This window comes from Callithrix jacchus, chromosome 2 (assembly GCF_049354715.1).
Source record: "Callithrix jacchus isolate 240 chromosome 2, calJac240_pri, whole genome shotgun sequence".
In the NCBI taxonomy this organism is placed as follows: Eukaryota; Metazoa; Chordata; class Mammalia; order Primates; family Cebidae; genus Callithrix; species Callithrix jacchus.
This window is the reverse complement of record NC_133503.1, coordinates 68,077,592-68,102,432: the sequence shown is the minus strand read 5'-3', so window position 1 is coordinate 68,102,432 and position 24,841 is coordinate 68,077,592. Positions and strand designations below refer to the sequence as shown.

The following is a 24,841-nucleotide window of genomic DNA, read 5'->3' as shown; positions in this document are numbered from 1 at the left end:
CTCCTGAGTAGCTGGGACTAAAGGCACCCACACGATGTCCAGCTAATTTTTGTATTTTCAGTAGAGATGGGGTTTCACCTTGTTGGCCAGGATAGTCTCAATATCTTGACCTGATGATCTGCCCACCTCAGCCTCCCAAAGAGCTGGGATTACAGGCATGAGCCACCATGCCCTGCCGTAATGTTTTTTCATGATATAATACAATATTTACAAAGATTTTTTTCTTCCTTAATTTGTTGATGAGCTGAATTACATTAGTAACATTTCTAATATGAAAGCAAGCTATTTCTGTATAAATCTAACTTGGTCATGAGGAATTATGTTTTTCTTTAAAAAATATTGCAGGATTATGTTTCCTAATACTTTGAAATTTTTGTAACTATGTTCATGTTTCTGATTACCTTGTAATTTCCTTTTTCATACTTATTTTTGAATCTACATTATTCTTCTATTCATAAAATGAATAGGATAATTTCTCTCTATTTTTTTTTGAGACAGAGTCTCACTCTGTCGACAGGTGCCAGGCTGGAGTGCAGTGGCGCAATCTTGGCTCACTGCAACCTCCACCTCCTGGGTTCAAGCAATTCTCCTGCCTCAGCCTCCTGAGTAGCTGGGATTACAAGCACACGCCACCATGCCCAGCTACTTTTTGTATTTTTAGTAGAGACAGGGTTTCACCACGTTGGCCAGGATGGTCTCGATCTCCTGACCTTGTGATCAGCCCACCTTGGCTTCCCAAAGTGCTGGGATTACAGGTGCGAGCCACCGTGCCTGGCCAATTTCTCTCTTTTTCTCTCCTCTGAGAGAGTTTGTACAGGACTGCACAGTGATCTCTGTTCTTTGAGTGTCTGGTAGAACTCATTTGCAAAACCAAATACTACGGGGGTTTTATTCATATTACATATTTATTTTTAAAATATGGAATTCTCATGAATTTGCATGTCATACTAGCACAGGAGCCATGCTAATCTTCTCAGTATGGCTCCAATTTTAGTATATGTGCTGCCAAAGTGAGCCTGTCATTTTATTTATTTTTAATGGTTATAGGGCCCTTCGGGTTTTCTATTTCTTCCCAAGTCAGTTTTGGCCAGTTCTGTTTGTTTATTCACTTCACCTTAGTTTTTTTCTTGTTTGGGGCATAAAATTGATGGGAATGTTCTTTCTTGAACTCTGCAACATCTATATTAATATCCCCCCTTTATTATCTATCGTCTTATGTTGTTTATTCTGTTATCTTAGAAAGTTTTGCCAGAACTTTCCAAAGCACTAACATTTGGTTTTGTTGCTCTTCTCCTTATTAAAAGTGTCTTCTGTTTCATTAATTTCTTCCTTTGTCTCTACTGTGTCCTCCCTTTAGTTATCTTTGAGTTTATTTTGTTGTTCTTTTTAGCTTCCTAAATTGGCTGTTTAAATCATTAAATTTCAAATTTGCTTTTAAAAATACCAGCCATGAAGGCTATATATTTCCTTTTCAGTAGAGTTTTAGTGGTATCCTACAAGCTTTGATGTGCAGTATTTTCAGTGTTGTGTACTTTAAATTGTTTTGTAATATCCATAATTATTTTTTTCTTTATCCCATGAACTATTAAAAAACATGTTTACGGACCGGGCATGGTGGCTCACGCCTGTAATCCCAGCACTTTGGGAGGCTCAGGTGGGTGGATCACGAGGTCAAGAGATCGAGACCATCCTGGTCAACATGGTGAAACCCTGTCTCTACTAAAAATACAAAAAATTAGCTGGGCATGGTGGCGCGTGCCTGTAATCCCAGCTACTCAGGAGGCTGAGGCAGGAGAATTGCCTGAACCCAGGAGGCAGAGGTTGCGGTGAGCCGAGATTGTGCCATTGCACTCCAGCCTGGGTAACAAGAGCGAAACTCCGTATCAAAACAAACAAACAAAAAACATATTTACAACTATGTAAGAGTTTTGTTATTGTTTAATTTTGTAGTAGTCAGAGAATTGTTCTGTGTGAAACATATTCAGTGCCTTGAAATATGCTGACACATGTTTCTTAGCCTAATACATGGTCAGCTTTTTAAATGTTCCATATATACTTGAAAGGAATAGGTACTCTCTATAGAGATGGTGTTCTAAGCATTTTGTGTTTTCCAAATATTAATTACTGATTTTTTATATTCTTAGTCTTTACATTTTGATAGAGGTATATTATACTTTTCTGCTGTAATGATTATTTGTCAATTTCTCTTTGTAATTCTGTAAACTTTACATATTTTTTAAGTGGGGTTATTTGGCACATACAAATTTAGAATTTATCTTTCTGGTGAACTGGATTGTTTATCAAAATATGGTGACCATATTTATCTTTAAAGATGGTATATTTTTTGCTTAATGTTCACTTTGTCTGATATTAACATAGCTACTGAGATGTCTTTCAGTTAGCATTTGCTGGTATATCATTTTTTCCTTCCTATGCTTTCAAAAATCTTGTTCTTTACATTTAAAGCCCTTGTAAAAACATTTGTTTGGATTTAAAAAACCAAGCCTGACAATCTTTGTATTTTTTTAATTGGTCAATTTATTCCATTTATATTTACTGTAATTACTAGTTTTTTTCATTCATTTCTTCCATCTGTTTTTATGCTTTACATTTTCTCCATTTTTTTCTCATTCTAAGTTGATTTCTTTTTCTCATTCTCTTTCCTCTATACCATGCGGAATGTCTACCTTCTGTGTTTTTTTAAGTGAGTATCCGAGGCATTTTGACATGCATATTTAGCTTTAAAAAGCCCAGTGGCAGAAGCCCCTCTCTCTCTTACTTGGCTTGCCCCCTGTGCCATGCATAAGCTGGAATGAGACACCAATCTGGGATTCCCATGCTGTGTAGACTCTAGTATATATTACTTTTAATGGCAAAAACCACGATTAATTTTGCACTAACCTACCACTTGCAGAGATTGTAGCAGGTTTAATCTTCTTCAACCCCCTTCATGGTTCCATGGCCCATCTTTGCCCTGAGCCAGAACACTGGAAGCTAGCGGATGTTAATGGGGTTATAGGTGTATATAACACGTATCTGCCGTACAGTAAGTGCTTCTGATAAACACCTCATTTCACATTTCCATCCTTGATTTCCCTTCTCATGCTAACAGCACCTTGACTCTTCTTAGGGATTTGAACTTCCCCACTTTTTGTCCTTGTAGATTAGGTGGCGTTGACCTATTTCCCTTCGCCCTGGCTTCAGGGTTGGGTACATGACAGTTGATTCAGGGGTTGACATATGACCCAATCCAGCCAATGAAACTAAAGGTTGGAGTTTTCTGTAGGAAAGGGACATACTTTTCCACTGGGTCTGCAAAGATGTTAAGATAGAAGCTTGGATCTGCTGGTGGCTCTATGGGAAGACTCTGGCTGAAGATGAAGTCAACACGGGAAAGCCAAGTAGAAAGCTAGAGAAAGACAAATTTCTGAGGACATTTGAGCCTTTGGATCCAGCCATGCTTGAAGTTATTCTTAGTCTCTCCAGTTCTGTGCGTCAGTTACCTGTCTCCCAAACCCCATCCTCTTTTAACTGGGTTTCTGCTACTTGCAGTTAAGAGAGTTCAGAGTAATCATATTCTTAAATAAGTGCCATTTGAATCTGAATCTCGTGTTTTTACATGGAGGGTGTTATAATAAGTTCAGCCACGAGGGGAGCTACTCTGCATGGGTAGCTTTGCTCAGCCCCACTCTGAGCTTCGGTTTACTCATCTGTGAAATGAGTTAATAATAGTGACCTCACAGGGCTAATGTGAGGACAACAGATGATGAATGCCAGTGCCCCTGTCCATTTCCCTCCACTGCTTATCATACAAATGATCAGACAGAACTCTGCTATTTCTTGCATCTGTGCCTTTGGACAGATTTTGTATTTCTCACTGCTTAAAATTCCTGTATTTTCTTCTTTGCTGATCAATTTCTCCTGCTTCAACACTCTGTTGCGTATCATCTCCTCTGGGCAGCTGTCTCTGAGGTCTCCCAGGATTAGTGGTTCCCTCCTGTCTCCTGTAGCCCCTTTGCCAAGGCACTTACATTCCTGGGTTAGGTGTCAGCTTACTTGTCTTGTTTTCCAGACTAAACAGGAGTGCATAGAGGCAGGCATTGGGTCTTATATAATTTACTTTGTCCAAGTTTATAATAGGTGTTCATGTGTGTTAATGAATGAATGAAAATCCTGATAAATCTCAATTTGGAGAGTAATTCTTCTGTCTTGTGACTTCCCTAATTCACAGATGGCCAGAAGCAGTTGGGCTTCCCCTGGCTGTCTCCGGTAGCCGGTTCCCGCTTTCTGGCTTTATTTCAGCATCTACCTTCTCATCGCCAGGCTGCAAGAGCCTTGTGAGCAGGAATCCTGTGGGGAGGCAGTGAGGGACGTTCACCGCTTCAGCAAGTGTCTGAGCAGCAACTTTGTGCTAGGAGTGAATGGCAGAAGGTGTGAGATTTGGAACTCGAAGCCCCTTGTGCAGTCTGAGCCTTCCTCATGCCCTGCTGCTGGTCTTAAACAACTCCATCTCTCTCCGTTCCTCAGTCCCTCTCCACATCTGTACAACAGGGGTGATCCTGAAGAAGAGGCTGTCAGAGGCATGAGATAAGATGGGAGAAGTGGAATGTTTTGAAACTTCAAGGAATCCTCCTTCTCTTCTTTCTCCTTTGTAAATGCTTTGTCCCTGAGGTTCCCTAAAAACTGACAGCAGAGGGATTGTGTGTTGAGGCTCTGGGCTGATCCTGTACTGAACAACACATGAGAAACCAGACTGAGAGGGTCAGTTTCACCTACTTCCTGGGAACTGTCACCAGGACATCTCTCCTTTAAGAGGAAATAGAAGTGGAGGAGGTCGAGGAGGAGAAAGGGATGGCTCCTGCCATTGGGGCCAGCCACAACCTACCTCACTAGGCGTATTTCTCATTGCCTTAGGCTTTTGCTAAAATCAGGGGTCATCCTTTTCTCTAGGCCACACCTAATTTTTAGTTGTTTTAAAATACCTGTGGTGGAAATTTCAGGACACAAAGTCATCTAGAGACCAATTACAGTGTTCTCTTCATACCCCCTTGTTTTCTGCCACAAACCAATATTACCCACTATGCCCAAATGACGACACTTCGGTCCTCTGCTCATGAAAGGAATTCTTTCTTTTTTTTTTTTTTTCGAGACAGACTCTTGCTCTGTCGCCCAGGCTGGAGTGCAGTTGTGCGATCTCAGCTCACTGCAACCTCTGCCTCCTGGGTTCAAGCAATTCTCCTGCTTCAGCCTCCCGAGTAGCTGGTACTACAGGTATGCACCACCATATCCAGCTATTTTTTTGTATTTTTAGTAGAGATGGGGTTTTACCATGTTAGCCAGGATGGTCTCGATCTCCTGACCTCGTGATCCACCCTCCTCGGCCTCCCAAAGTGCTGGGATTACAGCCGTGAGCCACTGCGCTGTATTCCATGAGGAATTCTTTTCTCATGGCCTTCTCCTGGGTTTCTGGACAGTAAGCACAGAGGGTTTGCCTGCCGGCAGGATCTGCTTTGAAGGAGTGGAGACTGAGGGGCGGTGTAAATGGCAGGGATGTCCCTGCAAGGCAGGGCTCACTTCCTCTTGCATTAACAGGTGGCGTGAGCAGGCTGCTGAGCAGGCCAGGCAGACTCTCAGCAAGAGCTTTGCAAACATCCTGGGTTCGCTTTTGCACCAAATAAGGGGACTTACTTGAGATCAACAGTTGACAGTCACAAGGCATTAACCCCTTTTTAATTTTTTCCATGACAAAGGAAAAGTGAGGGTCTGGGAGCTTCAGGCTCATAAAAGGAATTTTGATGACGGAGCTCCCAGGACACATTTTCCTGAGCACTCATGAGCTACAGCCTGAGACCTGACCCAGAGGCTGGGAGAGGGAGGGATTGGCTGTGACTCTAGCAAGAGCCCTGAATTTGCTGGTGAATGAATAAATGTCAAGAAGTAGCATTTACTGACTGCTCATTTTCTGGGGCCTGAGCTAGGTGTTTTGCATCTTTTTTCTATTTAACTGTCTCAATGGCATGATAAAGTGAGAGCAGGTGTGTGCATTTAACAGCCCATGAGCCCAAGGCTCCAGGTAGGTAAGAGCTGCCCCAGGTCACACAGTAACAACGCTCACATTTGAACCCAGGGCTAGCTGACTTCAAAGCACACTTCTCTCCTGCTGTGGCATGTGGCTTCCCATGGGGAGGGCTAAATGGATTTGGCAAAACGGTACAGAGGGATAATACGAGGGACACGGAGATGATCTGGGCAGGGCTGCTGATCTCAAGGGTGGTAAAACATTTGGGTTCATTGCTGCAGTGTAAAAACAAAACTGCAAATGTGCACAGACATGAGCCTGTAAGCAAGTCTGTGGGGGGTGTGCCAATGTATGCATAGGTGTGAACTACACACGGGGGCAGGTCTGCTTGCACTCAAGAGTGTGTGTGCACTCCAGTGCCTGAGTGTGCATGGTTGTGTTGCCTCTGAGTATGAGTGGATATGCACCAGCAAGATTGTGTGGCACAGAAGCCATTTCTGGCCAAAGAGTTCACGGGAGGCTCCATGGAGCAGGTAGGGCATTTATTGCATCTGTTGCCATGAGGGGTGTTTGGGGAGGTGGGTAAGGCTCTTCAGGCAAAGGGCAGCCTGAGCTGTCAGGTATGCTCTGAGAACAGGGAATGGCCTATCTCAGCTGAAGAGGAAGAAGCATGGGGCTGAAGAAGATGAGAAGCGCAGAAAGGGATGCTGCAGCCAGAGCATGAAGGTCTTGATTGAGAAATTTGTGTATGATCTGGCAGGCAGTGGGGAGTCACTGAAGGCTGTGGAGCAGGGGAGTGTCAGGAATTGAACAAGGACTGGACTCAGCCTGTGACCTGGATGGCCCTTCTGCAAATTCTATGACTGTATGGGGCAGTGAATATCCCCAGCAGGGAAATCGGGCTTGCCTTTCTGACAAGGCATATTCACTCACCACTGGGAGAGACAAGGTTGCAGGGGAGTGGGTCTGGGCCATTTTCATGTGCATCCTCCTTAAAAGTAAAACTTTAGGCAAAACGCGTGACTTAGCACTGTCTTTGAGGATGTACTGTGTGCTCAGCCTGGGACCCCCCGCCTGCCCCCGTCAGCAGTCATGCCAGTGGGGGACTTTACAGAAGAGGAGACTGGTCTTTCCTGGGGTTGAATGCCCTGACTAAGGTCACACAGCTGGTGAGTAGTGGGCCTGGGCTTCTGCCACCTCTGCTAGGTGCAAAGCCTGTGCTGAGCCATCAGAGCAACCACGCGAGGCCACCGTCCACTAGGCTCCTGCTGCACTGCCGCCTGGCTCTAGCATTTTCTATGTCTTAACTCAGTTCCTTCTCACCCCAACCCCATGGGGCAGATGTGATTCTCTGCATCTTATAGAAGAGGAAGTTAAGGCAGAGAGGTTAGAAGATTTGCCGGGGGTCACACAGCCAGTAGGCAGCGCTGGGTGCATTCCAGCATGTCCCGTTGAAGAAGTGATGGCATGGGAGGCCTCCTTTCTGCCGAGCCCCTCCACCACTCCCAGCTATCCATTTCCTGCTGCTGACCTAGGGTTGCTGGTAATAAAACCACAAGAGTGCACAGGGATCAGGCCCTCAACATCCATGCTGTCACTTAACTTTCACAACATCCACAGGATCAATATGACAGATATTTATCCTGTTCTGATCTCTAAGAGACGAGGGAGTGTCAGCCCAGAGAACTTCGGTCCCTTGCCCTGGGACTCACAGTGAATGAGTGGAGGAGCTTTAGGGAGTCCAGGTCAGCCCCATGGCAAAGTGGTGAGCTCCCCGCCATATAATGCACAAGGCAGAGCTCAGAGGGGGGCCCAGTGTTGGCCCACACTGCTCCAGAATGGTGGTCACTCTCCACTCTTCCCTGCCCACTCGCCCATCCCTAAATGCTGTTGGCCCCTTCTTGTGGTCATACCCTCTGCCTTCGTCTGCCACCTTGCAGCACTTCCAGCACGTCTGCCACCTTGCAGCACTCTTGCTGATGTGGCTTCAAGGAAATGATACCTTCAGATGTGGCTGGCAGCAGGGAAGCCCCCACAGAAAACAGTGAGACCAAGTGTAGCAAAAGCCTTCAAATACCCTTCCCCTTTAGCCAGTAATTGTTTCCAGAAATTCAGTTTCTAGGGAAATAATCTGAAAGAAACCAAGTGTTCCCGGCATGAAGATGTTTACCATAGGGTGAGGAAGAGACAAGAGCCAGATGGAACAATACGGAAGGGTCTTCTTACAGCCACTCTCGCGAAAGCTGGTAACCCCTGGGCTCACTATGTGCTGGACGCTGTTCTCCAGCCTCTGTATTATTCGCTCCTTTAATCCCTGTGACAACTTTATGAAACAGGTACTGGTGACGTCTCCTTTGAGAGGTGAAAAAACTGAGGCTTGGAAGGGTTAATTGGTGTGCCCACGGTCAGCCGGCTCCCTGAAGTCTGACTCTACCAGCCTCAACGGTTACCAGGGCAGTGAGGGTTAGTAGTCACCATTGCCAGGTAGTTTTTGGGAGAGGGTCAACGTGCTGGGCAGTGTGAGATGCTTGTCAGATGGGGCAGGCTGGGCTAGGCTTTGCAATGCAGAGAGGCTGTGTGGCTCCTGGCCCTGGCTTGTCTCTGTCACCAGCACTGGCCCCGCCACTCAGGCAGCAATGGCAGGTGAGGGCAGAGACCATTTCTTAAGTAAAAAACAGAAATGGTGGTGGAGAGTCAATGTGCATTAGGTTTCCTCTTTTTTCTTTTTTGAGATGGAGTCTTGCTTTGTCTTTGCTTCCCGGGTTCTTCCCGGGTTTAAGCAGTTCTCCCGCCTCAGTCTCTCAAGTAGCTGGGACTATAGACACATGCCACCTCTCCTGCACAGGGGCTACAGGAGATGGTTAAAATCTCCCAGAGCCTACAGTGAGCCTCAGCACATGGCTGAGCCTTGGGGGCTGCCTGCTAGGGTGTCCTAGGGGTGGGGGCCCACAGCAGAGGCCAAGGCCTGCCAGGGGATATAGCTGGCTTTGGACAGTGCCAGGCAGAGGCCACAAGCTGGCCGACTATGTCCACGCAGCTACTATGGATAGAGCAGCTGACAAGACAGGTCTGGAGTGGCCCAGAGAATGCCACTAGGGCCAGACAGGCTCCAGAGACTTACACTGGGGGGGACGGGAGAGAAGCCTGTGCAGACTGCATGTTTACTGCTTCCAAAGCCACCATGTTTGCTACTGGAAGTGGCTGCGCTCTCTGATACGGAAAATTTAAGTTTCTCCAGCATCTGTGAAGTGGTGGCCTATGAGGTCCCAGAGCAGAATAAGACAAAGTATCTTACACTTGGGCACACCAAGCTCTAATCCTGGGGCAAGTACACTCACTCAATTGGTCCTTTCCCCAGCCCTGGGAGGAAGGTGCTGGAATGATCAGCCCCACTTGTCAGATGAAGAAGACACAGAATTCTAGAGAGAGGAAGTAACTTTCCCTGGTCAGCCAGCCGGCAAACTGGGAAGGTCAGCCTTCAGAGCTCTGGCAACAGACTGCTGCCATGTCATCGATGGCTTCCCAGCTTGCAAGAGTGCTGGTAAGGGACTAGTGAATCAGTGAGACAGCAGGAAACTCAGCAGCCACAAAAGGAGAGACGTGCAGCCCGCTCAGGAACAAATAGCAGGTGGAACAAAAGTGGGGCAGAACAAGAGTGTGTGCATCCTCTTACCACCATGATAGTAAGGCCATGTCTGCACCTGGACCAAGATGGGAAGAGAGTGCAGGGCTGTGACTCCAGGGATTAGGAAGGATGGCAACAGACATGGGGTTCTCTGTGACTTTCCATTTTCTCTTCCATTTTCACAGCAAGTTTTAAAACCCTGTGTCTCCAGATTCAGCATGAGAAGGAGAAGTTCCCTGAATCCTTTGGGCATTGGGGACAGCCCTGCCACTTACCATAACAGTCTGTCCCTGGGTGACAAAGGTATGTGATCAGTCCTCACATGAGGAGGAACTGAGTGTCCTCCATGGACCTGTGACGTCCCGTTGAGGAGGGAGACCCGGCATTTGGGATTCCCTCTTCCTCTGTTATTCACTGTGCATCTCAATAGAAGAGAGAGTAGGCCAGCTGGTGCCTCCTTGCTCCGCTCTTTCCTGAAAACAGCAGGCTAGGCCTTGGGGAAACTCTCCAGAAGGCACTAAACAAGATCAACCCAGAAACCTTTTCACATGTGAGTCCTAAAACTATGAAGCTAAGATTCTTCCACATGTAACATCTAAAGTATAAGCCTATATAAAGGCTGAACCTTCCTTTGTTAGATGAGCTTGGCTGTTAGGCACCTATGCCACCTTGCTCCCAGCTGAAATGAATTCCTTCCTCCTGTATTCAGTGTCCGAGAGATCCTTTCCCGTGGCCGCTCCTGCTACATTTTGGTGCATTGGCCGGGAAGCGAGTCTCGGATAGCAGCCGGCAGGAACGTCTCTTAGGTGGTCTGCCTAGCCCTGTGGAGCATCCCTGCAGGGGGACTCCTGCTCACTGGGGTGATGCATCCTGAGAGCGCTCCTGGGCAGGTATTTGCCTGGTGGAAAAGCCTAGCCAGAGCGGAGCAAGGAGGCCCTGCAGTGCCGATCCACCCAGTGGCTGAACACCGAGGAGGAACGAATATTTGGGGAAGTCTGAACACTGAATTTGGTAAGATTGAACCCGGGAATGTAGCCCACCCCATTTTGGGTGGAGGCGTGGCCTGATCACCCACGGGTGCCAGATTGGTATGTTGGAAGGTAGCTCTCTGTAACCTTGGAAGCTTTTGCTTATGGTTTTGAATTGGAAGGAGAGCAATTGGATGTGTGTCTGTGTGTGTAGATGTGTCCGACCAGACTCATCAGTCATAAAAGGTATCAGGCCCATTAGGAAGGGCCTCATGCGTCAAGCAATTTGTAAGAATTAGAGACAACCACAGAAGGCTTGGGTGAAGAAGCCTCTGGGCAATTGCAAAAGGATTGAAGTGAATGTAAATCGGAGAGTGCTCCGGGCTGGGTCTTGCTAGGCGGGAACTGCGAGTAAACTAGCACTCTCCTAACTGTGGGAATTGTTTCTTTGAAGTGTTAATATAGGTCATTTCCATAGCCAGTCCACCCCTTTAGAAACCATGCTAAAAAATTTCAAGAAGGGATTTAGTGGGAATTATGAAGTAACTGACACCAGAGAAATTAAGGATTTTATGTAGGGAAGATTGGCCAGCACTTAGGATAGGTTGGCCCCCAGAGGGGACCCTAGACAGGCCCCTTGTCTCCAAAGTAAGGCATGAGGTTCTATATGGCGAGCTAGAACACCTCCATCAATTTCCATACATAGAGTCGTGGTTGCAGTTAGTGTTAAACCCTCCGAAGTGGCTAACAGAGCAGGTAGCAACTGTTTTAGTAGCCAAGGGACAGACTGCTAGAAACCACCATCCCCCTCGCAGCCCAGAAATGCGGAATCTCAAGGTCCTGGCAGAGACAACTCCCAAGGTTTTGGTCGACCCAGTGGCAGAAGAGTTTTTGTCGATAATGCCTCCTCCTCCTCAAGGACGCCTGCCCCTGGGCCAGAGGCCTCGGCATTCCCACCAGAGCTGCACACCCCTAAAATCCTCCAGAGCAGACATAAGAGAATGTAAAAAACTCCGCCCATTGCTGCCCACTTCCCAGAGGGAACTCCCCCTCTGGCAGCCTGTCTGTGACCCAAGGCCGGGGTGCAGATGCCTTTGAGAGAGCAGAGGTACACGGGAGTGGAACCCCTCAGGATGGCCACATGGTAGAAAGGCGTGTTTTCATGTACCTGCGTTCACCTCGGCTGATCTTATCAATTGGAAAATTAACAACTCGTCTTATACTGAGAAACCCCAAGCTCTCATTGATCTACGGCAAACTATTATTCAGACTCATAACCCTATTTGGGCTGATTGCCATCAGCTGCTTATGCATCTTTTTGACACAGACGACAGGTGGCGAATACTCCAAGCCGCTTCTGATTGGCTGGAGGAGCATGCTCCTGCAGATTACCAGAACCCCCAAGAGTATGGAAAAACAGAGTTCCTGGAAACCCCCACAGTCTACCCGCCTGGGCCTGCAATGCGATCACTGCATTCTGTTGAGAAATAGGACGCTGGAAGAAAAAAATGTCCACAGTCAACTGAGGAACAGGAGGATCCTAAGCAGGAGGATCCAAATGAGCGTGAAGGGGCTCTGTTCAATCTAATGGAAGGGCCACTGGACTAAAAGAGAGGGGGGCTGGACATGCCCCCAAAGAGCCCATGGTCTGGACGATAGCCCTGTAACCCCCCATCGAAAGGAACAAGGCCAGTGTTGTTAAATCGATTAAGGTGTTAAGAGAACAGACTTTCTTGTACTTTATGAATTGCCCCTGCCCGCCTTCTCCAGCAAAACCTGTTGTGCAAATCGAGGGCCACTATCCCATTCAACAAAGGAGACTACCTGCAGCTAAAACTGCCTGAGTCGGGGGTCATCCAGGCTCTCACTGTCCTTTGGGAAGGAGGGTGGAGGCTTCCTAGCCAGAAGCAGAGGACTGATACTATCTCCCAGGCCAGTGCAGGGCTTGCGTGGCTTTGCACCCAACTTATACACGCAGTTGGGATTATTGCCAGCAGCAGATAGTTGGTTCACTTAATTGGACTTAAAGAATACCTCCTTAGCATTGGACTGGCCTTGGAGGGTCAAAAAGTATTTGCATTTCAATGGGAGAAACCCAGAAGCAGGTGTCACCACTCAATGCACCTGAACCCAGCTTCCCAGGGGCTCAGAAACTCTCTCTCATCATCGATGGGGAGGCATCAGCCTGTGACCATCCCCCAGAAGCTTCTTGCTTGCATGCTGCCTCCATATGCTGATAACCTTCTATTGGGACACCCCAGGGCAGTCGGGTGTGCAAACAAATGCCTTACTTCGGCACCTGGAGGACTGTGGGTATAAAGTGTCTAAAAGGAAAGCCCTGATTTGCCAAAAAGCAAATGCAATATCTGAGGCTCGCCATCTGGAAGAGGGAATGCAGCCTAGAAGCAGAGAGGAAGCAAGCCGCTTGCAAAGTGACAGAAACTGAGACGGAAAAGCAGGTGAGGGAGCTCCTGGGAGCGGTGGGTTTTGTAAATTGTGGATTTCCAAACTTTGCAGTACTGGCCAAACCCTTACACACCGTGACAAAGGGGGGAGGGGAGAAGACAAGACACCCCTCGAATGTGGCAGAAGCTAAAAGTGAAACTTCTGTTGGCCCTGGCTTTAGGGTTAGCCGATTTTAACACAGCATTTTCATGCTGTCAAAAAAAAAAAAAAAAAAAAAAGGGGGAAGAAGAAAAATGGCAATCAAAGATTCTAGCCTCAACTCTAGGAAGAATTTAAATATCAAAGCACCCCACATAGCGGTGACTCTAATGAATACCAAAAGACCTCACTGGTAAGCCTGCCAAATACCAGGGCCCGCTATGTGCAATGGTTGTACAAGCCATACATGAGACCACTCCTTTAGGTCAAGAGTCACTTGAAAAGATGCTGGGTCGGTACTTTTACATCTTACACTTATCAGCCTTGACCAAAACTGTGGCACAGTGATGCATTCATTACATGTCGGCAACACAACGTGAGGCAGGGTCCCAACTATTCTCCCTGGCATTCAAGCTTATGGAGCAGCTCTGTTTAAAGATCTCCAGGTAGACTTTACTGAAATGTCCAAGTGTGGGGGACATAAGTATTTATTGGTCCTGGTGTGCACATACTGTGAGTAGGACTGAAAATGCCAATGAAGTAATCCGTGTGCTGCTTCGAGATCTTATCCCTAGGTTAGGACTGTCACTGCGCATCAGATCAGACAACGAACCAGCATTTGTGGAGGATTTAGTCCAGAAAACAGCAACGGCCTTGGGTATCACCTGGAAACTGCTTGCATACTGCCTACCGACCTCAGAGTTCCGGAAAAGTAGAAAAATAAATTGAACCACCAAAAACAGCTTAGGGAAAGTGTGTCAGGAAACAAGATTAAAGTGGGTGCAGGCACTTCCCTTGGTATTATTCAAAATTAGAGGCACCCCCTTTAGGAAAAACAGGATATTCCCCTATGAAGTCTTATACCATAGGCCCCCTCCCCTACTCTGGGCACTCCTAGAAACTCCTCCGGAGTGGGGAGAGATTGAATTAGGATGCTAGTTACTAGCCCTAGGTAGAATGACTTAGGATACTTCAACCTGAGTAAATAACAAATGTCCTGTAAGCCTTTTTCTCCCCCAGTCCACCCTTTCTCACTAGGTAATCATGTGTGGATAAAGGACAGGAGTACAGTCCCTCTAAAGCCACAATGGAAAGGACCTCAGACCTGATCCTGACCAATCCCACAGCTATGAAGGTAGAGGGAATCCCAGCCTGAATCCACCACAGCCATGTAAAAACCAGCAACAGCTGAGACTCGAACCAAGGCAAGGACTGCAGAATCACCTTAAAAAGCACAACAAGCCTTGCTCCAGACACACCCCAGAAGCTGGCTGGTCCACGCACGGCCGAAGCGTGAGGAAATTCATCATGGGACTTGTTCTTCTTCATATTTGGACTTGTACAGTAGGGACATTAACTAATTTTAAAGAATGCCCTCAGTATGTACACCAGGTAGGGCGTAAAAGTTACTGCCATTCTTTTGTCCTGCAGTTCTTATAAATGTACATGGACACAGAAGGAAACCTGTTTATATGATGACACTCAATATGAGGTGTGTAATCCATGAGATGGACAGGCAGCTGTGTCACAGGCATCATTAGGCCCTCTTCCTTCCTGTTATCTGTTAACACAGGTGGGCTGTTAATGTATTCAGTCTACTCTACTAGAGAGAAACCTCAAGACAGGAGAATGGACAGATAAGTGGCCACCAGAGAAAACTATTAAGTATTATGGGCCAACCACATGGGCAGAGGATAGCTCATGGGGATCCCAGACCCCTATTTACATGCTCAACCGGATCATCAGGTTGCAGGCTGTTTTGGAAATACTACTGAAACGGGCAAAGCTCTGTCCCTTTTAGCCCAACAACAACAACAACAACAAAATACACAAATGAGAAATGCAATTTACCAGAACCGGCTGGTCCTAGACTATTTGCTAGCAGCCGAAGGAGGAGTCTGTGGAAAATTCAATTTAACCAACGGCTGTCTGCACAAGCAGTGGAAGGTATTGTGCGACACATGACCAAACTGGCACACGTGCCTGTACAGGTGTGGCACGGATTTAACCCTTGCGTCCTTATTTGGAGGTTGGTTCTCATCCTTGGGAGGATTCAAAACCCTCATCACAAGTGTTTAATAATAATAGGTGTTTGTTTGTTGCTCCCTTGTCTACTCCCCCTGTTCCTTCAGATGATTAGGGGATTCATCACGGCTGTAGTTAGCCAAAAATAACATCACAAGTATATTATATGAAACATTATCAGTTTCTTCAGAAAATCTGGGAAGTGAGACCTCTCACTAATATTATGAAATGGTGAGGGTCTCAAAGTGGGGGATGAGGAGGGAGACCCAGGCATTTGGGATTCCCTCTCCCTCTGTCATTCACTGTGCATCTCAATAGAAGAGAGAGTAGGCCAGCTGGCGCCTCCTTGCTCTGCTCTTTCCTGAAAACAACAGGCTTGGTCTTGGGGAAACTCTCCAGAAGGCACTATTTTTACTTAAAACAAGATCAACCCAGAAACCTTTTCACATGTGAGTCCTAAAACTGTAAACCAGAACCCTTTCATATATAATTCCTGAAACTGTAAACTAAAACCTTTTCACATGTGAGTCCTAAAACTATGAAGCTAAGATTCTTCCACGTGTAACATCTAAAGTATAAGCCTATATAAAGGCTGAACCTTCCTTTGTTAGACGGGCTTGGCTGTTAGGCACCTATGCCACCTTGCTCCCAGCTGAAATGAATTCCTTCCTCCTGTATTTGGTGTCTGAGAGATCCTTTCCAGGCCCTCACTACCTTCTGCCGCTTTCTACATGGGTCAGAGACAGGAGAAACAGACGACACTGATGGCTACGAAGGAACCAACTGCCGGTTTTTGGCAGTTGGGACTGCCTCGACTTCTATCTCCAGGCAGGGTAGGGAGGGAGTGGTCCTCTACCCCAGGGGAGCCTTCAGGGCTGTGCACACCCTGCAATGCAGGCACACCCCTTCCGCACCCCTCAGTGCTCTGCCACATTGTGAATGCAATGAACACCCCAAAACAAGGGAGCTCTGTGACTCACTGCTGCTTCTTCAGGGATGGGGACAGCCGCCAGAATTCTTAGCTCTCTTTTACAGATGGGAAAATTGGGACTCAGAGAGGGATGCAATCTCTCCAAGCTCACACAGCCAATCTGTGGCAGGGGAATGAGAAAGCCTGGTCTGGTCTCCTGTTCCTTCTGCCTGGGGCTCTCTCTACAGTCCCACCCTGTGCCCAGCCTGCACACTCACCTGCCCCTGGCTCCCGAACCGGCAACTCAAGTCGTGACAAGGACACGCTTTACTGAATTTGCTTCCACACTTTGAGTGACTCATTAGTATGAAAAACACGTTCCTAACCACCCTTGCCAGAAGATTCTTGACACAACACAGTTGGGGGGTTGGCATGCTCTCTCCCTTGTTAAGTATTTATATATAGTTGGTGTTGGAATGGTCCCCGGACACTGATCCAAGTCTCCTGTTTTCAGATGGGGGGAGCAGCAGGCTTAGGGTCAGGACCCCCTGGAACAATTCAGTAGCACAGCTGAGACAGAAATCCGCAAAGCCTGCCCTGAACTATTCAGCTGCTCCTTGGCAAATGGGCCATGGGGACAAAATAATAATAAAGGCTGCCACTTACTAAGCATTTGCTCTGTGCCAGGCGCTTTGCATAAATCGGTGCTAAATCTCATCCTAATTCTCTCAGGGAGGCATTTTTATCCCCATTTTGCAGATGAGCAACCTGAGGCTGAGAAAGGGCATGCCACCTGCCCAAGGTCACAGAGCCAGGAGCTGGAAATGGCATTTCTTACCCCACACCAGGGTTGGCAAACGATAACCCACAGGCAAATTGAGCCCACCACCTGTTTTTGTTGAGATGGTTGAAAAATAATGGAATCACATTTCGTGACCTTGTGAAAATGATATGCAGCTCAAATTTCTGTGTTCATAAATACAGCTTCATGAGAACACAGCCCTCTCTACCCGTTTATGTATGGTCTGTGGCTGCTTTCGCTCTACAAGGGCAGAGCTGTGGCACTGCAACAGGGATTGTAGGGGCTGCACAGCCTCAAATATTTACTCTCTGGCCCTTTGCAGGAAAAGCTTTCTGACCCCTGCCTTCTGCTGGGCTATCTCCTGAGGAGTCTGGAAGGTCTGCAGCCCCCATACAGTTGTGCAGGCCGTTCTCTTCACAAAGGCATCAGGTGAAGGGGGCAAGGGCCTGCAATCAGCCCTCCTTCTGCTTGCCAGGCTGTGCCCTGGGGCCAGGTCCCCTGGAGGAAGGGCCTTTTCCTCACTTGTTCACCTTGTGGTGCTCCTTTTTTTCTTTTTTTGAGATGGAATCTTGCTCTGTCACTCAGGCTGGAGTGCATTGGCACAATCTTGGTTCACTGCAACCTCCACCTCCCAAGTTCAGCCTCCTGAGTAGCTGGATTACAGGCATGCGCCACCATGCTCAGCTAATTTTCAGATTTTTAGTAGAGATGGGGTTTCACCATGTTGGCCAAACTGGTCTCGAACTCCTGACCCTAGGTGATCCACCTGCCTTGGCCTCCCAAAGTGCTGGGATTACAGCACCCTGCCTATCCACTGTGCTCCTTCTTAAGGGTACAAATGTACTAGCAGTGGCCCTGAAGGCATAGTGTCCCTCCCTGCCCCATCACAGTCTCTGGGAAGACAGCACCTTCAGAAGGAGCCAGGAGGTGTAGACCAGGGCAAGGGCAGGGCAGGGCAGGGGAGGGGAAGGAGGGGCTCACAGATAGAAGTCAGAGCCTCCATCTGACTTCTAGTCACCATCCCCAGACCCATGCAGGAAGGTTCTCTACCTTTCAATGACTCCTGGGGGGCCACGATTTATTCTCCTTGACTTTTGAGGCTGTAAAGGGCTTCCCACCTCCTCTTTCTGCTCTCCTTCCCCTGACTTCCTCTCCAGGAGTGGGAGGGGCTCTCACTCCCCAAACTCTCTGAAGAGACAGAAGAGGAAGAGGATTAAGTCTGTGCTGGCGTGTTGCTCTGCATGGCCACTGCAGAACTGCAGGCCCTGAGCAGCTGGGTGGGCAGGGATTTGGGGCCCGGTGGCCCACAACACAGCCTCATGCCTGGAGCTCTCCACCCAGGGCATGCAGTGGCCACGAGCTGCCCTAATGGCCAAACACCTGGGGAAGGAAAAATAGGCCCTTGGATGGAAGAAAGGGCAGAAAAGAAGAAACAGAGGGGAGGGAAAAAAACACCAAAAAGGATGGAAGAAAAAGACAAAGGAAGAACAGGCAAAAAATAAAGAGGCACAGAAGAGCACCTCTTTCATGAAATGTCACACAGGCAGATCCAGAGAGGCCAAAAGCCACCTCAATGCGAAGGTGCAGGGAATGGAACGCAGGAAGCCAGGGTGGGGTTGGGTGGTCACCTCACAGGCGCAGGTTTTCTTTTGGGGGTGATGAAATATTCTAAAATGGATTGTGGTTGTAAATGCACAACTCTATGAATATTCAAGAAACCACTGAATTGTCCTTTTACACAGGTGAATTCTATAATATGTCCAATGTAGCTTGATAAAACTGTTACAATAAAATGGAAAGAAAGACAAAGGCAGGCAGACAGACAGGAATAAGAAAACGAGGTGGATGGTGAAGAATGAAAATTCTCATTTGCTGAGGTACCTGTTACGTGCCAGGAATTACGCTATGCGTATTCACTCTTTACGCCTCTTCTGACTTTTCCTAGTAAGTCTGATGATTACCAGCATTTTACAGATAAGGAAGCTGCAGCTCAGACTGGAGAGTGACTTGCCCAAGTCCATCCAACCAGTAAGTGGTGGGGCCATGACTCGCACCGGGCAGACCCACCCTCTAGCACCCCAGGAGAGCACCTTCAGCAGCTGTGAGATGGGGCAGCAGCTTCAGAAGGCAGAGGGGAGGAGAAGCAGACACAGGGAAGCCAGCAGGTTCCTAAGTAGCAGGGCCAGCCAGGGCCCCTGATTGTGGGATGAGCTGCCATGGGCGTTATGGAATTTGAGATGGGGAGAATAGCATGGGTTACCCAGGCAGGTCTCAGTGCAATTGCGAGTGTCTTTCTAAGAAGGAGGTAGAGCGGGAGAGCTGTCTACAGCAGAGGAGAAGGTGACATGACCTTGGAAGCAAGAGGCTGGAGTGAAGGGCACTCGCAGAGGCCAGGCAGGAACACTGAAACTGTGTGCTAAAGAGAATATTTCAGTAAACTGAGTGTCTAAGTTAACAAGCTGGGGCAATCGAAGGGGTGAACATGTTCAAGCCCTTAAGGAAACTTCTCTTCTGGGCAACAGCTCTTGAGAAGTGTGTGTATCAGACACCTGGCTCTTTCATGCCTGCGAATGTTGCAGGCTCAGCTTCTGAGATTGGACTTGCTCCTTCCCCTGTGCCCCTGACCTCTGCCCAAACCAGGACATGCTGTGGTGATGCTGTGCACACAGGTTGGTAGGAACTCCAGATTCCAGTCCTGACTCTGAAGCTCGCTGTCTGTGCTGTTGACCAGAAGTTGCACTGCCTTCCTGGGTTCATCTGTGGCAGAGCTGGGGAAGGGTTGGGCTGTTCCCACCCCGAGGTTCTATGATGCAGAGCCGGTACTGGATTCTGCCAGGAGGCAGATCCTGATGCCGGTATTTGGAGGGAGGCTTACCGTGACATCCAAGCTAGAAAGGGGAACCAGGAATCTCTGAGTTCTTAGGAGGTTTCTGGAACTTCCCTCTTAGAGACTTGGTTTCCTAATCTCTACAGTGGGTGTGGGTTCACTTCTCAGGGCTCTGGAGGCCCTAGAACAAGGCATTCAATCCACAATATTCCTGGGCCTGTTCTGTGTCAGCTACATTGTCACGTGTTAGGGTCCAGTAGTGAACAACATAAACAGGGGCCGGTCCTATGGAGCTTATGGTCTGGGGGGGCAGATGATAAACCAATATAATAATTCAAGAGAGAGGAGAAGAGGGCCTGGGCTGAGGGGAAGCTTCATGGGATTGGATGCCATGTGGGCTGAGGGGAGCCAGAGGGGCAGGAGGAGAGGAGGTCATGGCAGTGCAGTGCCTTGGCAACCGGGATAAGAATTTGGTGTTTTCCTCTAAGCAACAGGAGACGTGGAATCTAATCCAATTTCTGCCTGAAAACGTCTCCAAGGGAAGGAGAGCAAATTCAGGGAGCCAGTCAGGGGCCGGATGAGATGCTGGGCTGATCGGGGGACAGAAGAGCTAGAAGGAGTGGGGAGGCACCAGCTGTAACTCCAGCCCTCCAGGCCTCCAGGAGTATTGAAGCCACCGGCACAGGCACAGGGACTCCGTGCAGGCATGAGGAAGGGCCACACCCAGAGACTGTGATACCCTTGGTGCTAATGAATATTATCTACTGCCTTGGGAGATTACCATGAACAAGTGAATGGGTGGGGAAAGGGCTTAAAGAGACCTTGGCAGGGGTCCAGAAACAGGGTTCTCTTCCCAGCCTCTCCTTAGTTTAACACCTCAGACAGGTCACTTGTCGCCCTGTGCCTTAGTTTCCCCATCTGGTATCTGTAGGGCTAGCACTGAGGTGATAGTCAAAAACAGAGCCAAGTTCAAATCCAGTCAACATTTTATCCCAGAGTCTAGGCTTTGGGGTCAGAGAGACTTAGGCTCAAATCCTAGCTCTGCCACTCATTAAGGCTGGCGGGCCCAGGCCAGCCCCTCTGTTTCTGGGAGTCCCCTGCTGTTGGGGGCCACACTGTGAGAACCCCTGCTCTAGAGTGACATTCCTATAAGAGAAGGGCCTCAGCCTTGCTCACTGCTGTACCGCAAACAGTGCTGGCTGGGCCAGTACAGGCAGCAAGTCCTTGGTAAATGCTTCTCACTGAATGAGCTCTGGGTGGTTTATTCTGGCCAGGGCAGAGGGTGGTGGATGGGCCTGGGGAGGTGGCAGGAGAGGCAGCAGGATGGTGGACAAGGGCCAAATCAGGATGAGCCAGGGAGTTGAGACTTGTGGGAGGCTGAATAATGGCCCCCAAATGTGTCCACATCCTAATCCCCCACGAATGTTACCTTATGCGGCAAAGGGGACTTTGCAGATTTGATGGTGTTATGGAATTTGAGATGGGGAGAGTGGTTTGGGTTACCCAGGCGGGCCTCAGTGCAATTGTGAATGTCTTTCTAAGGAGGTAGAGGGAGAGAGCTGCCTAAAGCAGAGGAGAAGGTGATGTGACCTTGGAAGCAAGAGGCTGGAGTGATGCGAGACGGGCCCTGAGCCAAGATATGCAGGCTCCCTACAAGTGGGGAAAGGGAAGGAGAGGGAGGCTCTCTGGAAGCCTTCAGAAGGAATCAGCCCTGCCAATGCCTTGATCTCAGACACCTGGCCTCCTGAACTGCAACAGAAAAACCTGTGTTATGTTCAGCCACTGGGCTAGTGGGGATTATGGCAGCCACAGGAAATGGACACAGGGCTCTCTATATGCAGGTGGCCATGGGAGGCAGAGATTCCCAAGAAGGGGCACTGCGCTGAGATTCACAATCCAGGGAGCTCACTGTGAGTGACAGAGGAGACACAGTGGCTGGGAGCAGGGGCATCTGAGAGTGATGAGGGGTGATGAGGCGCGGACAGTAGGGATCAGGAAGGGGCAGATGGTGTCATGCTGTGGGCTGGCTGCTGGTTGGCCACAGGGGAGGACCAGTCAGTTTGGACACTATATTCTGGAGTCACCCCATGGCCAATGGTGCCCTCACCCCACCCAGGGCAGGCTGGCTCAGTTCCCTTTGGAATTCTTGGCTCAGGCAGGCACCCCAACCTTGGCAGTGATAAGGGCTCTGGGTCAGTGAGGGTTTGTCCCCAGATGGAGAGCTGGAAGGACATGCTATCAGCCAGCAGGGAAACCAGGAGCCAAGCTTATCAAGGGACACACGAGGCCCTGATCGCCCTGGCAGTCTCAGTGGGAATATCAACCTCTGGCTATTCTTGGCTACCTCCACCCTCCATGCCCTCAGCCATGGTGTGGGGCCCTCTGACTGGCTCCCTCTCTGCCAAAGCCGTCTGCCCCTGCTCCTGGGGGCTGGAGGACAGACTACAGCCATGGTCTTCAGGAGCATGAGCTCTGGCCCCGGCTCCTGACTGCAAGCATGACCCTGGCAGGCACCACCTCTCTGCTGGCCTTGGTTTCTTCACAGCCCTCCACACATGGTGCCTGTGAGGATCAGAATGGAAGATGGACACTCAGACCCCACAGCATGCCAGGCACCCGGAAGACAGCCTATGCCAGGCTCTGCTATTGCTGTTGTAGCTCAGCTCACAGCTTTGGGTTGTGTCCCTTGAGGCAGTTTACTTGACTTCTGTGAGCCTCAGTTTTCCCATCTATGAAGTGGAGATTAAGCAAGTCCCTGCTTCACAGGGTTGTGCTGAGGATGAAGTGAGTGTGAGTCTCAAAGGTGCAACCCTGCGCTGGATGAAAGGGCCTTTCTCGTTTACATTTAAAAGCTCAGAGATCTGCTCTCTCGATGAGCTCCCATGCGTCAGCCCCACCTGGGCTTCAATCCTTGGCATGTGTGGCTCTGAATCTGACCAGTCAGCTTCTTAACTAAACCATGAACAACTGCAGGTTGTGCGGGGTGGGAGATGCTCTATCTAACGTTGTGCCCTTAGCACTTGGTGCAGGGATGGGAACAGGATGCCCCCGAAGAACAATTAATGCCTAGAAACAATGTCAGACATCTAAAATGGGCCAGTAGTGGGTGCTCAATGAATGCCACCTATTGTTGTTAAGTGCTTATCGAATGAATAAGTTTCCTTAAGGATTCAGCTGAAAAGGTGGCTTATTACGCCAGGGCTCAAACAGATAACAGCAATACAAAGTGATACACAAGACTAAACCAGAGTGGCAACCACATTCTAGCTGAACCACATCCCTGTATGTTTTTCTTTGTTATGCTTTGTGAACTAAGTCAGCTTTGCACTCCAGCTGCCTCCTGAATAAGAGATTGTGCAAAGATAGGGGAGATGGGCGTTTTGCCCATCAGGACTGGAAGCGGAAGTTCCCAGGTGTGCACTTGGAAGGTGGATGTGAGGGGCAGGGTCCAGCGCCCGAGCCAACGGTTCAGTGCCGGAGCAACCAGGCTTGCTCTGGGTGGACAGTGGTGGAGGAGCAGAGGGCCCAGGACCCAAGTCTACAGGGGGACACTCCACCTCTGGGAATGGGGGTGGCAGCTGCAAGGACCAGAGGGCATATGCAAGGGTCTCACTAGGCAGTTTTGCCCCCGCAACTCCAGAACCTTGTTGGTGGGTCTGTAGTTTTCGTGCAAGCTTTTCTTAAGTCTGTTGCTCAGTGCTCCAGAGTAGACTTATGTCCTTTTAGGAGATGGCAGAGCATGTTCACGTCCCTTTGTTCATGTAAGCATCAGGCAACTCTGGAGGGCAAGGGGGAAGCCCAGGATAGATCAACTCTCTGTGAGATGAGGAAACAGGCCTGAGAGGGGGAGGAAATTGCTCAAGACACAAGGTGAGTGATGGCAGAGCTGAAATCAGGGCTGTGCCATTGATTTTCTGTAACTTCATCACTATAAACCCCAAAAATCTCATTTCTATATCCTCAGTATTCATTGTAATTCCTGGCATGTGGTGGGAATTGGGCGAATGTTTGCAAATGAACGAATGGCCAAATGAACAAACATGAATGAATGGGTCAGTTGCACAGACCAGCATTCTGGAAGGCAAAGCCATGGTCTGTGGGAAGAGAAAGGAAAGCAACATTTATTGAGCAACTTCTATGTGCCAGGTATCCTCTGAGCATTCTTTAGTTTACTCCTCTCAGCAGCTAAAGCCCAGACCAGTAAGCTATCTCTCGCCACAGCAAGCTTCCTCGGTGCCACTCAGGTCTTTGGTGCAATTTCCCTGAATGTCCTGCATTGGCTTTGTCACCAGTGAGTTTATCCCAATCCCATTCTGGTTCTGTGCATCTTTTCTGCCTGGTCCCCTCTGGGAGGGGAATCCTGTTGTCCTCTCCTGCATCTCCCGCACTCTGAACACCCAAGAGTCTGCAAGCTTTTAAGATCTACGGCCTTCTTGATTTTGCTTTCTTCTTTTTCCTGTCTCACGAATCAGTGCCACAACTCCCTCATCTACAATCTCACCCTCTGGTCCACATCTTAGGGGTACTCAGAGCCCTCTTTCCAAAGCATAGATCTACTTAAGTTACCCTTACCCTTGCTTCTAACTCTTTCACCTTTCCTAAAATTGAAAGAATCATGCCCAAACCCAGCCACCTCCAAGGCACCACCTTTCTGACTCCAGTGGCCTCTTTCCCCACCAACTTGCACACCCCCCCAATAAGAGCTGACGCATAGTAGGTGCTCAATACCTGCTGAACCAAGCTGGGTTTCTCATTTAACCCCACAACAGCCCCATCAAGTGGCAGCATTGGTGACATGGTTACTTGAGTGCTACCCTGGAGGGGTTGGTTGAACACTATGACTCCTAAGTGGCAGTCAGGCTTCAAACATAAGACGATTGTAGCTGGAAAAAAGGGCTGGCAAGTTCTGAAGTCAGGAGACCACTGTTCAGGCCCCAGCTATGCAGCCCTTGCCAAGTCCTGTGAGAATTTTAATATGCTCCTTTCAAAATGGAGCTAATAAGTTCCACCTTTGGGGGCTGCTGAGAGGATTAAACAAGACAGTGTTTACAATGTGCTCAT

General features: G+C 48.6%; 1 protein-coding gene and 1 non-coding gene across 5 annotated transcripts in view; both read right to left on the bottom strand.

Moving 5' to 3' along the window:
• The window catches only part of HRH2 (histamine receptor H2), a 58,702-nt gene that overhangs the window by 6,371 nt on the left and 27,490 nt on the right, over positions 1 to 24,841 (bottom strand). For 2 of the 4 annotated variants that reach the window (XR_004739513.3, XR_013531992.1), the window contains exon 3: positions 18,004 to 18,141. The exons of the other annotated variants lie outside the window; for them this stretch is intronic. The gene's annotated coding sequence lies outside the window, so the exon portion shown is untranslated. The remainder of the gene's footprint in view (positions 1 to 18,003; positions 18,142 to 24,841) is intronic. 4 annotated transcript variants of the gene reach the window in all.
• On the bottom strand, positions 912 to 1,016 carry LOC118151858 (U6 spliceosomal RNA). Its single transcript, XR_004740263.1, has one exon. It is a non-coding gene; the product is annotated as a U6 spliceosomal RNA (small nuclear RNA).